Source organism: Parasteatoda tepidariorum, chromosome 1, assembly GCF_982258835.1.
Source record: "Parasteatoda tepidariorum strain Cologne lab strain chromosome 1, Ptep-v5.0, whole genome shotgun sequence".
Classification (NCBI taxonomy): Eukaryota; Metazoa; Arthropoda; class Arachnida; order Araneae; family Theridiidae; genus Parasteatoda; species Parasteatoda tepidariorum.
Window position 1 is genome coordinate 130807705 of NC_141755.1, and position 13095 is coordinate 130820799.

The 13095-nt window shown below is 32.4% G+C and overlaps 1 protein-coding gene across 3 annotated transcripts in view; it reads left to right on the forward strand.

Annotated features, from left to right (window-relative positions):
- The first annotated feature begins 513 nt into the window (after positions 1-513).
- The window catches only part of LOC107442441 (trypsin-1), a 34717-nt gene continuing 22135 nt past the window's right edge, over positions 514-13095 (forward strand). The window contains exon 1 of one of the 3 annotated variants that reach the window (XM_087153062.1): positions 514-749. The gene's annotated coding sequence lies outside the window, so the exon portion shown is untranslated. Of the gene's footprint in view, positions 1024-13095 lie in introns of all 3 variants that reach the window. The other 2 variants (XM_043051032.3, XM_087153060.1) reach the window with 2 other exon arrangements.

Below are 13095 nucleotides of genomic sequence, written 5' to 3' on the forward strand. Positions count from 1 at the left end.
TATTGTTGTTGTTCTTTTACGTCGCACTAGAGACTGGGAAGCATCCCTCAGGATGATCCGAAGACATACCATCGCAATTTTGATCCTCTGCAGAGGGGATGGCACCCCCGCTTCGGTAGCCCGACGATCTGCTCGCAAAATCGAGCACTTTACGGTAGAACAGTTTAACGAGGACCCATACCACACACCCTCGGTCCCTACGCAGACTGATCCAAGTGGTCACCCATCCGAACACTGACCTCAGTCGGTGGTGTTTGACTTCGGTGTTCTACTGGGAACCGTGTCTTAATGATCCGTCCACTGTGGGACTGACTTATACATTTGCATTGTGTGTTCAATTAAGCCTTTTTCAAGTAGAAGAACATATAGCCCACTGCAGAGAAGGACAGCACTAAGATACATCCAGTTTAACGGCGGGATTCGAACCCGCTACCTCTACGCTTGGCGCAGTGTTGGGTGGAAATACAGCTCGACCAGGGAGGCCCCTTGGTTTTATTGATACAACATACATTTGAGGGCTTGTGTTCTTAATTAAGGCTTATAAGCTTTTGTCAAAGAGCGCAATACTGAGAAAGAACTCGCTAGTTCCACGCTTCGTACAGCCAGAGTGGCCCCCTACTGTCAGTTGAATTGTGAGATATGCCGGTGCAATTCAAAAAAGTTTTCAAAACTTTCGAAACCGTTACCACCCACAAATTAGCCTTACAAGACGCATTTGGGAAAGAAAAAAGCACGAACTTTATTCGAAAGTAATTTTAAAACTTTTTACACAATTTATAAATTCAGCTTAATTGCCGAGTTAAGAAAATCAATCCGACAAAGAGACCCGCATTTTGTGCCTTGGTGCGTGTAAAATTATCATTTGATTTCCCGACTGGAATTTGTAGGTCGACTCTATCACGGTGGTAAGTTTTCATTAGAGAAAGTGTTTTGTGTTTTCAAAAAAACTTCCTCCTTCATTTCTTCCATTCTTCATCCCCGGGATGAGAGGGAGGAATGACAATATTTAATTCCATTTCTCATGTAAGTTTTTGTCACTTTGCAAATATTTATAGTTGCTTCATTAGTTTGTCGTAAAAATATTTTATCTTGAGGTTATATAAAGTGCAGATTTTTAAAATCATTTTAAATTGTATATGTTATTTTTTAGAATTTATTAATTTGCAAGTATATTCATAGTTTAGTGTTATGTTGTGATGAGGAAGGTTCTATTTTGATAAATTTTATGGATTTTGCAAATCGTACGCTACTTTATAATTTCATTATTTAAATTCATAATTTAACTTTTTAAGACGAAATATATTTGATATGTAATTTATCCTTTTGTTAAATTAACGAATAATTTTAATTTTTTTAAAAACATTTGATACCTATTCAAAACTAATATTAAAATTACCGATAGGTGTTTTAGTTACCAATTTGCTTGAAATTGATTTGCTTTCTAAATAACTTATTACTTTTGTTCAATAGGAAATTTGCTTCATTTGCTATTGAATAAATATCACTAACAATTTTTCTTTATCCCTATATTGAAAGTAGTTTTTAACCGCTTCCCTGAACTATCCAGAGTTAACTCTGGTGTGTATATATTGCAAATATTTGTTATTTCGCGTAAATTCGGACATAGCAGAATTCGTCCATACGTTTCGTTTTATCACATTTTTATTTGGCCAGAAGTTAAAAAAGAAATTTAAAAAAAATCTGCTGTGGTTGGAAGCTTGCCAAGATTTCTTTGGGAGTTTTGCTGTTTGTTTGTGCGATTGTATATAGTACCATGGTTACTGAATTTACATAGAAAAAAAGAGTAAGAAAATGGCGTATCACTTCACTGTTTTATGGAATGTATAATTGCGTGGTTCCTTGTTTCAAAAACTCATACAAAGACTCATATTTAATTTTCTTCTCTTGCCCGGGATAACGCGGGATAGTAAACTGATGGTCAATGGAATGTTTTTTACACGCAAAAAAATTTCCAAATTCAACTTAAAACTTGTGTATTATGTTTTGCTTTAGTACCTCGTATTTATGAATGAAAAAAAAATGGGTTTGTATTCTTTTTTTAAAAAAATTTGTAAGGGAAGCAGTTGAAATAATTGTAAAGTTAAATATTTATAGGAATTAAAAGTACTTGATAGTAAAATTTAGGAAATAGTTAGTAAATTCAAAGTATCATTTTAAGAAAATGAACACTTGCACAAAATTAGAAAATGTAGTGCGTTGCATTATATTTCAGCGTTGACGAAAACCAAGTGTTGAAGTGAAGGTTGTATTCGTATTAAATCAAATTTTAACAAGAATATGATTTTGTAGTCGATGTTTGTTATCAAGTATGCTGACAAATTTCACATAAAGCAAATGCGTTTCCTTCCTCTATATATTCAAATTGTTAAATTTCTAAAGAGAACTTTTTATATTTCTTTTATTATTACATTTTGTATTTTATTCCGTAAATAATTCCGCTAATAGTTAAATAGTTTTTTTTATTAATACGTACAATATTTTTCAAGTATTTATCAAACTTAACAAATTGGCACAAATTACAGTTTTGAAAAAAGTTAAAGTACACTTTTTACCTTAAACTGGTGAATATTTTGAAGAAAATAATGGGGGCAATTTCATTTGAAATGATATCTCATTTAAATGCTCTTCATTCAGCTGTTGAATCAAAATTTTATTTTTATAGGATAGTCAAAAAAAAAAAACTTTCAGTGATGTTTATGAACATTAATGATAGTCAGTCAATAAAATAAAAATTAATAAAAAAAACAAGCGTTCAACTAAATGGTTTGTTCATTGATTTGGTGAATGGCGCGCCTATACGTCCCATTTCATTTCTTAAATAAAATATAATATTTTATACATGAATTGTGTGTCTTAATGAATATAATTGAATTTAGTCTAATTTAATTGAAGTAATATTTCAATTAAAGTAAACACCAAATTTATATGATCGGGCTAAAATGGGTTAAATCAGTTAATCAGTTTCTTGCTACTTGGAGCAACTCTGGGAACTCCCAAAAGTAAGATATATATTTTTTGTTTGTTTGCAATTAATTGTTAGCAAAATTATGAATGAATAAAAAGCGAAAGATTAAATTTATTAATATATTAAATTTGCTTACGTTATAAATAACTTAAACGCATTTTGAACATGTAAATTTAGTTGCGAACAATGGAATTTTCTTATGAACTTTATGCACGAGTATATTTCATTAAAAATGGTAGTTTTACTATTACTATTCACAGAGTCGCGATGGCTCCCATGAGGCGAACCGGGTTCGAATCCCAGTTGATTCGAATTCCGCATCCGGCTTGCACCGATCACAGTGCTAACGGGAAATATCCTCAGTGGTAGACGGATCATGGGTTAGAGTCCTCTTGTCAGGCTAACCGTGGGAGGTTCTTGTGGTCTTCCTCTCTATGTAACGCAAATGCGGGTTAGCTCCATCAAAAAGTCCCCCATGAAGGCAAATTTCTCCCAATGCTCGATCCAGGAGTTCTCTTGTCTTCTGAATTGGGTTCAAAATGACAAGGCTACGGGGATGAACAACCCATAAAATTGGGTCGACTGTTCAACGACTGTTATAATATTGTTATGCACAACTTAGTCTCACAATTATTACTATTTCACAACCAATAATTTCTAAAAAAAAAAAAAAAAATCTGATAAATAGCCCTTTGAAAAAAAAATTACGTTCGAAAAGTTTCTAGCATTTTTGTCTTACAAAGTTAATTTGGAGCGATCAAGCTGCCTGCTTAAACTACTTATACAAACTTCTAACACCGCAACTTTGTGGCTTCCAGAAACGAAGATTTTATTTTGCCTATTTTTTTTACCCCGATATGCTGCAGAATAAAAAATTTTTTAAAGATCCATAAAGTAAACCCTAAGATACTTCTGATTTCTTTTTTAATTTTTACCTCTGACATAATTTATGAAGGTCATATTTGATTTCACTGAATGTCGCCACCTGATTTTTGTGTCATTAAATACTACACTCAATCGGAAAAAATGAAATAAAAAATAAAACCTGTTCTACACAAAAGCTTGGAATGAAAATTAAGAATTTTTTAATATCTATGTCGTTTTACTTCAAGAAAGGTTTTCAGCTGGGAAGATAATTACAGAAAAATTCGTTATCACGTTTTATACTCTATCCTGAACCGCAATACAATATTTCAATTTCACATTCCTCAACCTTTTTCGATTGTATAATTTATACCAAAAGAGGCTTAAAATGGTTTGAGTAACAACTTAATTCCATAAACTCGCCATTTTCTGAATGTCACACATTTCGGACAATTTCTCAATTGATTTTTCGCTTGGCCAAGCATCCGTGCTAAGCTTTCTTTTTACGTAATCGAAGGTGTTTTTCGAAATTGTTTTGGATCGATTCGAATAACCACATAGGCTGAAATAAAAAAAAGTTGAACGCTTCCTTAGTTTTAACATTTCCTCATTTTGTAAAGGTTTGAAAGGACATGATATTCATTTTGTTTACACGGTACGGTGTGATAATTATTCGCAATCAAAACTGGTGAATATTTTGTTGATACAAATATTTTGACTAACAGAATGAGAATATTTGGTACAAGTAAAGAATTTTATGGATAGTTCAGGAAAAAACTAAGGAGCGTAAATAAGAAAAGGCGATTAAAAATTTGCTTCATAGCCACGACGAAAACACAGTCCAACCCCGCTAAAGTGAACCTCCAAGGGACCGACATTTCGGTTCACTATAACCGCTAGTTCACTATATCCGCACACCACGTTCACTATAGCGGGGTTTCACTGTATATTCTATTTACTCCGAAATATCATCTCTGGTTCTATTACCGGATGGAATGGTTATTTTAAGCTAGTTAAGAATTTAAGGGCGGCTGAATTTGGTTATTAAAGATATCATTCGTTTTAAAAAGTCATTTTCATATTAGTTTATAGTCGGTACATTTATGGTTACGATTATTTCAGATTAGTTTTTGAAACGAACAAATTTTATGCTTGATAAATTATTATCAAACATAATTATTATGTTTGATAATGAACATAAATTTTATACTGAAAAAAAGAAACTTACATTCTATTAGCTGAAAACGTTCAATACAATCTTTAAATTTTACATAAACTTAGAGAAGATGTTTATTTTAAAAATGAACCCTGTAGTGTTTACACCCTATTTTGCGAAATACTTTTCACAAATATCAATAATTTTTGAATAGTTTAGTTTGAAATTTTTTAAAAAGTGGCCCAAAATGCTTCTACTGGCCGGAAGCAAAATTTTTATCGTGGAACTTTTAGAAAAACATTAAATTCAGTAGAAAGATTTTTAATTACATGAATACAAATTTTGTTTCCGATTCTTTTAGGATTAAGTTTTATCTTTTCAATTCCTCTTTTAGATTCTATAAAAGCACGTTAAATGTTCTTTGCTGAATTGATTAAATGTGAAAGGTTAATTCCTGTTAATTTTGCGTTTTCTGATGAGTGTTATAGAGCTTTTATTACAGAAGTAAATATAACTTCCTGTTAAATTATTTGAATTAAGGCTTCAGTGGACACCCAAAATCGTGAGAATCACTCGAAAAATCAATTTTCCAATTTTGACTATTTTATATTAATTAAATGATATAAAAAAGCATACTAATTATTAAAATCATAAGAATTTGTGAAACATTTGGACAATATTTGTGTTATATTATCGCAAAATTTTGTTATTGTGTGGTGTTACTCAAAACAAAAATGTTGCATCGAACTGGAAATAGTTTCATGCGCTCTCATTTTGATTCAATTTTTTGACACTCTCTCAACTTGTAGAGAAAAAATAGGGTATTTTACAGTCATTTAAAGGTTCCAAAACATTTATGAGGGACGATTTTCATGTTTTTTAAAAATGTATTTATTGTTTTTTATTTTTTTTATTTAAGTATTTTCTAAACACTTGCTTTTTCTACTTTGTATGGAAATTAGTAAAAAATGAGTAAATACTTTCTTACATTTTGAAGAGAAATGTAAATAGAGTTGAAATAAAGAAATAATCTTTAAATTTAAGGAAAAATATATTGAAAGGATCTTATTTAAACTTTTTTGAAACGACAATTTTTGAACGACAATTTTTTGAAATTTTTTTAATTTTTATGTTATAGTATGAATTATGTATGAAATTAGTTTTAAGTCTTTTATTTGAAATAATAATGAAAATTAAAAACATAATAATACTAAGAAATATAATGCCAAACTATCCTCCATAAGGAGAATGCAACTTCGGAGGAGAATGTAACTTATGGTATTTCCACGAGATGATGCGTTCTAAATTTTGTTATTGTTGGAAGTTTTATTATTTTTCTAACCCTTGTTGAACATCATTTCGGGTTGAACGACTGCTCATGTTCATTTTGAACCCAATCCTGGATCAGTAACCCCAGAGGAATTGATTTGTTACGGGAATAGGGAGGATTTTGTGACTCGACAGATTTAACGTGCACCAGTCACCATTTACTGCACGGAGATACGACATTTACTACTTCGGTCTACGGATATCTATCTAGGAAGTTTCATCATTGAGATTTGTTATTACATTTAGATGCAGTTTTACCACTCGTAGGATTTTTCGGTATTTTATCGATTCTAAAATAAAGTTAGCCCTAAAACGGTTTAAAGAAAATAATTTTAAGTCATATTTTTTGGGGCTGCCATGCTTGGAATGATTCTTAGTTTTTTTTTCCCCCAGCCAAAGTTAAATCGAATTGCAAAATCAGTGCAAGTACAATAACAATATAGGATGGCGTGTTTTTTTCAATTATTTATTTTTTAGTCTTCTTGCGCCTTAAACGTATTTTAAGTTTTCCTTCACACCAGGTATGTTTGTAATAGTTAATTTTATAATTAGTTAGGAAAGCCACCGAAACCTCTCACGGAAAGTGTACTCTAACCCGTCTACCTCTGAGGATATTTTACGTCAGCGCTGTGGTCGGTGCAAACCGGATGCGGAATCCCCATCGACCCGTCATCGTTTCGATTCGAATCCAGTTCACCGGATTGGAAGGCTCAATCACCTGAGCCACCATCCTTCATCGTCAGATTTAATCGTGATTATGATAAGAGTGATAAAAATAATTTTTGCAGTCTTCTCAGTAAGTGATGTGGCTGTATAGTTTAAGATTAGGACCGGAAGTCTCGTCACGAACCCTACTCATACTCCTGAAATGACAGATTTCTCTTTCTGTAATGGAAAGTTCTGGAAAAACCTTCCATTTTTATCACATCATTTTCCAGTCACGATTATGTATTTGTGTTGCATCATCTGTATAGTTTCTTTTTTTTTCTCGTCACTATCAAAAATTATATAGTATAACCACAAACCATTAAGTGTTTTTGGAAACGATTTCCTTACTTACACCCTTCATTAGAAAACAAATGCATGCATAATTTTTTTTTTTTAGATCGTAGTATGTAATTTTAAGGTCAAATTCCCTAGTTCAAGGTTGCTATATGAGTAGTCTTTATTTTATGGTTAAATCAACATTATTCTTATTTGTAGGAAACTAAAGCGTTTTTGGTATTTTTTGTCGCTACCGTGAAAATATACTTTTTTTGGTTTAATTCAGCTAATTGTATCATTCATCGTTCATCGGTATTATTTTTCAGGTGTCAATTTTGATTTCAAAATTTTTTTTCTTTTGCAAATCATTGTATTTTTACTGCGTTTTAGTGACTCTTTTTTGTCTGTGAAGGTGCATAATCATGCAATCGAAATTTCGATTTCTTTCAGATTAGTTAGTGCTTATATCTCCTTTGTTCCGCGGTACTCCACAAATTAGTTTTTCCCATAATGCTACAAACAAACAATAAGAAAGAAAATTAGATGACAACGATATTTCACTACAATAAAATTATTAAAAAAAATTATAATAGACATAAAAGAGCATTTTGAAGCGTTCTCTAAATACACTAGAGAGACAAAACAAATTTTATTTTGACAGAAAGGATGCATCACTTTTGTGTATACAGTCCGAAAAGTCTTTCAGAAGCGACGTTTCATCTGTTGTGATTATTATTTGTAAACAGTAGATTGAATGAAAACAGAACCCCAAGTAATGACATCTGCATCGCTAGTAAGAGTAAAAATTAAAATAAGCATTATTAAACTTAAGATATATTTTTGTGGAATAGAGGAGCCTTTATTTTAAGTGATTCCCACGTTATCTCGTATAGATAGCAAATCCGGAGAAATCTCTGGTGTAGCAGAATGCTTTTCTTCACGTTTTTACTCGGCCAGAAGAAAAAATTAATAATATGCTGTGATTTCCAATGTTTGTTTGTGGGACTGCACACGTGTTTTGCGCGATTGTGTGGTTACTGAATTTACATAGAATAAAAAATAGTAAATGGCGTTCACTGACGTTTGGAAAGTATAACTTTGTTTCAAAAAACTATCCTACAAAGACCAATATTTCATTGCCCCGAGTTAATCTGGATGGTAAACTTGTGGGGGGGGGGGTCAACCTCCATCTGTGAACACCCGCCTTAGATCTAATACACTAGTGAATTGGAATTATAGTTTTGTACACTACAGCCCATAAGCAGAATATTTTCAAATGTTCTGCAACAGGACTTATTAATTTATACAAATGTTCTGCATTTTTCAGCGAAAAAAAGTCAACTTTTCGTTAAAATACAATATTTTCATTTATTAAAATACAGGATCATACACAGATACACTACATTATTTTTTAAACCAAGGCAAACATTCTTGATTTGTTACTTTTTGAAGTACAAAATTTTGTTGATGATGAATCAATAAAATGCCTATGATATGAAGGTACGAACATTAAAATAAGCGCTGCCTTAAAAATCTTTCGAATTGACAAGTGCCCGGATGGTGCACCATCTGCAATCACAAACATTCGCCAACTGCTATTAAACCTTCAGGTCATTTTGGTCTACAGAAGAATGTATGAGATGAGGATTGGGGGTTGTTATGCAAGACTACTGGAGGCGGGGGAGGGATTCGCAGGAAAACGCTGTCAGTCATTCAAGATACAAATCGTCCTGCAGGACTTCGTTTGTTCTGCGACGTACGACACACCTTTAGGCACTATCTGCTTCTGGGCACTACAGTACTCCCCCACCAGAATTATAGCTGTGATAGAATTCGATGCTGGAGTTGATTCATTGCGCACTCGAAAAATGACATCTATCCATGTTACACATTAGGCACGTCCTTGTAACAGTCCTTGAAGAATTAATTGTAAAATTAAAGAGTGACTGTTGAAATTTTAACACTTAAGTAACCTCGTAAATGCTTTTGAAATGACCCGTGTCTAAGTAGGGTGATGTTTAAGAAACAATCAACTTAATGTTTCTGCAAAACCATTCCACCTTCAGTAAGATCTAAAAGTAAAATTCATCTCTATAATTCTTTTATTTATTTTATTTTTTTCACTTTGTTTAACACTTCGATGGTTACTCACCAAAAGTGAAACTATTTTAACTCCTCTGTAGACTGTGTGCTTTTCGACAATTTAGAAGAATATGTAATAGAAAATGATTCAAAAAGTTGTTTTTTCAATTCCTACAATTAGTTCACTCTCTGTTCACATTTTCAATCGTTAATGAAATACTTTTTATTCATCAACTCAAGTGTTCAAATGCATTTTCGTAGGAGATATGACACTTGATGCAATTCATTCGTTCAGTTTAATTAATTTTAGTTTCATAGGGGAGAAAAAATTGTTATTTAATAAAAGGAAACGAAAATAAAATTTTTCGTTGTTGACGTCAGTAGGAATTGACTTAATTTTTTCTTTTAATGTTGCTTGTTTTGATATCAATAGTACTAAATCATTTAAAACTGTAAAGCAAAAAGGAAGAAAAAAAAATGAGACATATTAATTTATGGTGATTTTTAACTTTAAGACAAACCTCAAATAATAATGGGATTAAAAGCCCACAGAGGAGAGACCCGTTGTATAGAGACTGACGATTTTTGGAGATAATTTCTGTCTAACTAGATCTAAATAGCCGGAAGCGAATTCTATTACAATGATTTCAATGAAGCGTTCAACTACCGGAAACATTTCTTTATACCTCAGCACAAAATATAATGGAGAGATCCAATTTGTGCCGTTTTCTATTGATCACTGAAAGTAAAAAATCTGACTCAATTCTTCTAATTGGGTCGTTTTCATGACAAATTTATTTGTTGTTCTATCCCATTTTCTATGAAAAATACGTTGAAAGTAGTTTACAATTTTATGTAAAATTTCTGTATTTATTTTCTTTTAAATTTTACACAACACGCATTATTTTGGCAAAAAAACAAAAATGAGTCATTCGAAAATCCAGTCTCTGGTTAAATTATTAATAATTTGCACTCTTAAGATTCTATGTAAAAATCTTAAGTATCAGGTGATACAGCTGTTATTGTTTCTGCGTTGTTTGCATTTGTTTACGTTCCTGCATGAACATTGTAATGCAATACTTTAAGAGATTATACAAATGGAAAATACATAATCTCCAGCATAGAAACCTAAACATGTGTGTGTTTAAATATAAAAAGTATTGCCTATAAACTCGTGCAAAACATGTCATTATTAAAACACGTCTCATCATTTATTCTAATCATTATAATATATAGTATCTGATATAATAAATATTTTGTATTTATATTATCTATCGTCTCATTTAACCGATTGATAGAGTTACGTAAACAGTAAGTGCAAACAGTCAGCTTGAAAACAATAAAGCTGTATAGAGTATTACCTGATAATTAAGATATTACATAGAATCTTAGAGTGCAAATTATTAATAATTTAACCAGAGACTGGATTTTCGAAAGCTGTATCACCTGATATTACATATAGAATCCTATAATGCGTCTAATAATTTGGCCAGAGACTGTATAGCTTATTATACTTTTTTTCAAGAGCAAGTTTCCTTCTTAATTTTTCTCTTTTCGTGTAACCTCACACATAGTTTTTTATCATTTGTTTTATTGCCTTAAATAAAATAAAAATTCAGCTGGAATAATTTTTGTTAAACTAATTTGGCGCGGAATAGTTATAGCTATTCTACATCTATATTCAATCGAATATTTGTAAATTATTTTCTTAAATTAGATATTTTTAATGAAATGTGATATCGAAAACACTTATCAAAGATGTGTGTACAGTTTTATCATTTTCAAAAATGCATCTTTTGTTTTTTTCAATTGAAGATTTCCTAATCAAATTTTTCAGCATCTTTAATGCTATGATATTTTTAGGATAAACTACTCAGATATTTTATTACCCATTGGATTGGACCATTCAACGGCATTTTAGACTGACAGACTTAGTTTGAAAACTGTATGAAAGCGGTGAAATTCTTGATGGTTTCAGTGTGATTCATGATGGTCACACATCATCCAACATTTTCTGTTACGCGTTCATGGATATGAAAACAAACTTTTATCATTCCATGATGATACTTTATTACTATGATGGTTAACCATCAAGTACAACTCTCCTGAACAAACAAATTCATGATGATCTGTGACATGATGATGTTGATGCTCTCAGCCATCAAAATAATTTGATCTTTCATAGGTTAGACCATCATAAATCAGTCCGAATTCTGACGTTGTGATGATGGTTGCTCATTTTGGTTACCATTCAGATTATGTTAGTCCATCCATGGAAAACCATCAAAAGCTTTGACTTAAACGACAAAGAATATTGAAGCACCATTCATGAATTGAATGCTTGGGAGGGTATTTTCACCAAAAAAGGTGTCTTGCCCATTCTGGATGGGGTCATCCGGTCAGCATTTAGTTTATTTCATATTATAACCGTCCTTCAACAGCCGACCCAATTTTTGGGTTTACAACTACTAATGGTCAACTCCATAGCCTTGTCATTTTGAACCTAATCCAGAAGACAAGGGAACTCCTGGATCAAGTTTTGGGAGAAATCTTCCTTCGTTGAGGACTTTTTGATGAAACTAACCGGCATTTGCCTTACATGGAGAGGAAAACCTCTCAAGGTTAGACTGACTGCAAAGGGACTCTAACCGAGAATGTCAGCACTGTGCAAGCCGGCATTCGTATCGACCAAGCTATTGCTGTGATTCGAACCTCATTGGAAGGCTCTATACCGTCACGACTCTCCACATTTAATTTGAACAACTCAGCAACTTCAGAGGGAATTATCTATCGAATTTGTTGTCGTAGCACAAAAAGTATGTTAGTGTGAAGGGTCGAGGTTGTCGACTTCCACTGGTGAATGTTGACATAGTCGATTTGGTAAATGTCTATGTATACTAGGTCTAGTGAAGTGCCCGGTATGCCCTACCCTAATGGGTTTTTTTTCAAATGCGACTAACGGGTGCTCCGAAGACTGATGTTTCTCCTAATCAAGATATATCGAATAATATCAACGAATTAATTAGTAATAAATATTTCGGACCTTTACCAAATGACATTCACCGGTGAATGTCGACATTCTCTTGACTTCAGTCATTCATGGTAACAGTTATACATCTTCAGTGCTGTCTCTACCACAACCGGTTAAGATTCTATTGCTAGAATCGATTTCATTAAGATGACCTACATCCGAATTTCAGTTTTTTTGGATCTTTAAGAGAAGCTTTCTCTTCCAAACAAATTATTCACTTGATTTAACTCCGAAGGTCTACATCTACTTTAGCTTTTTCGTCCAATCATTTTTCAGATTCCTCTTTTGTTTTACAGAACCATCCTGAATAACTTTTGATTGAATGCTCGGATCTTCAAGTTTCAGAACACAATTTGAATAGCTCGGGGGGGGGGGGGTTGTGACCTCAAATAGGTTGATTAATTAGATATCTTAAGTCACAAAAACTTACTTTCTCTGAATAAACATACCCGACGGTTTAGAATTTGTGTGACTCCCAAAATATAGGCCTCAATCTGGGAATTAGGGTCCACCATAGTTTGGTTCTGGAGAGCAAAGTTCGTACCCCTTAATGTCTTACTTTTTGCGTATTTCTTCCTATCTCAAATTTTTTGTGTATATATACTTCGACTAATGAAAGAAAATCATATATTTGCTCAATTTAAGTACTTCAAGATATTTGTA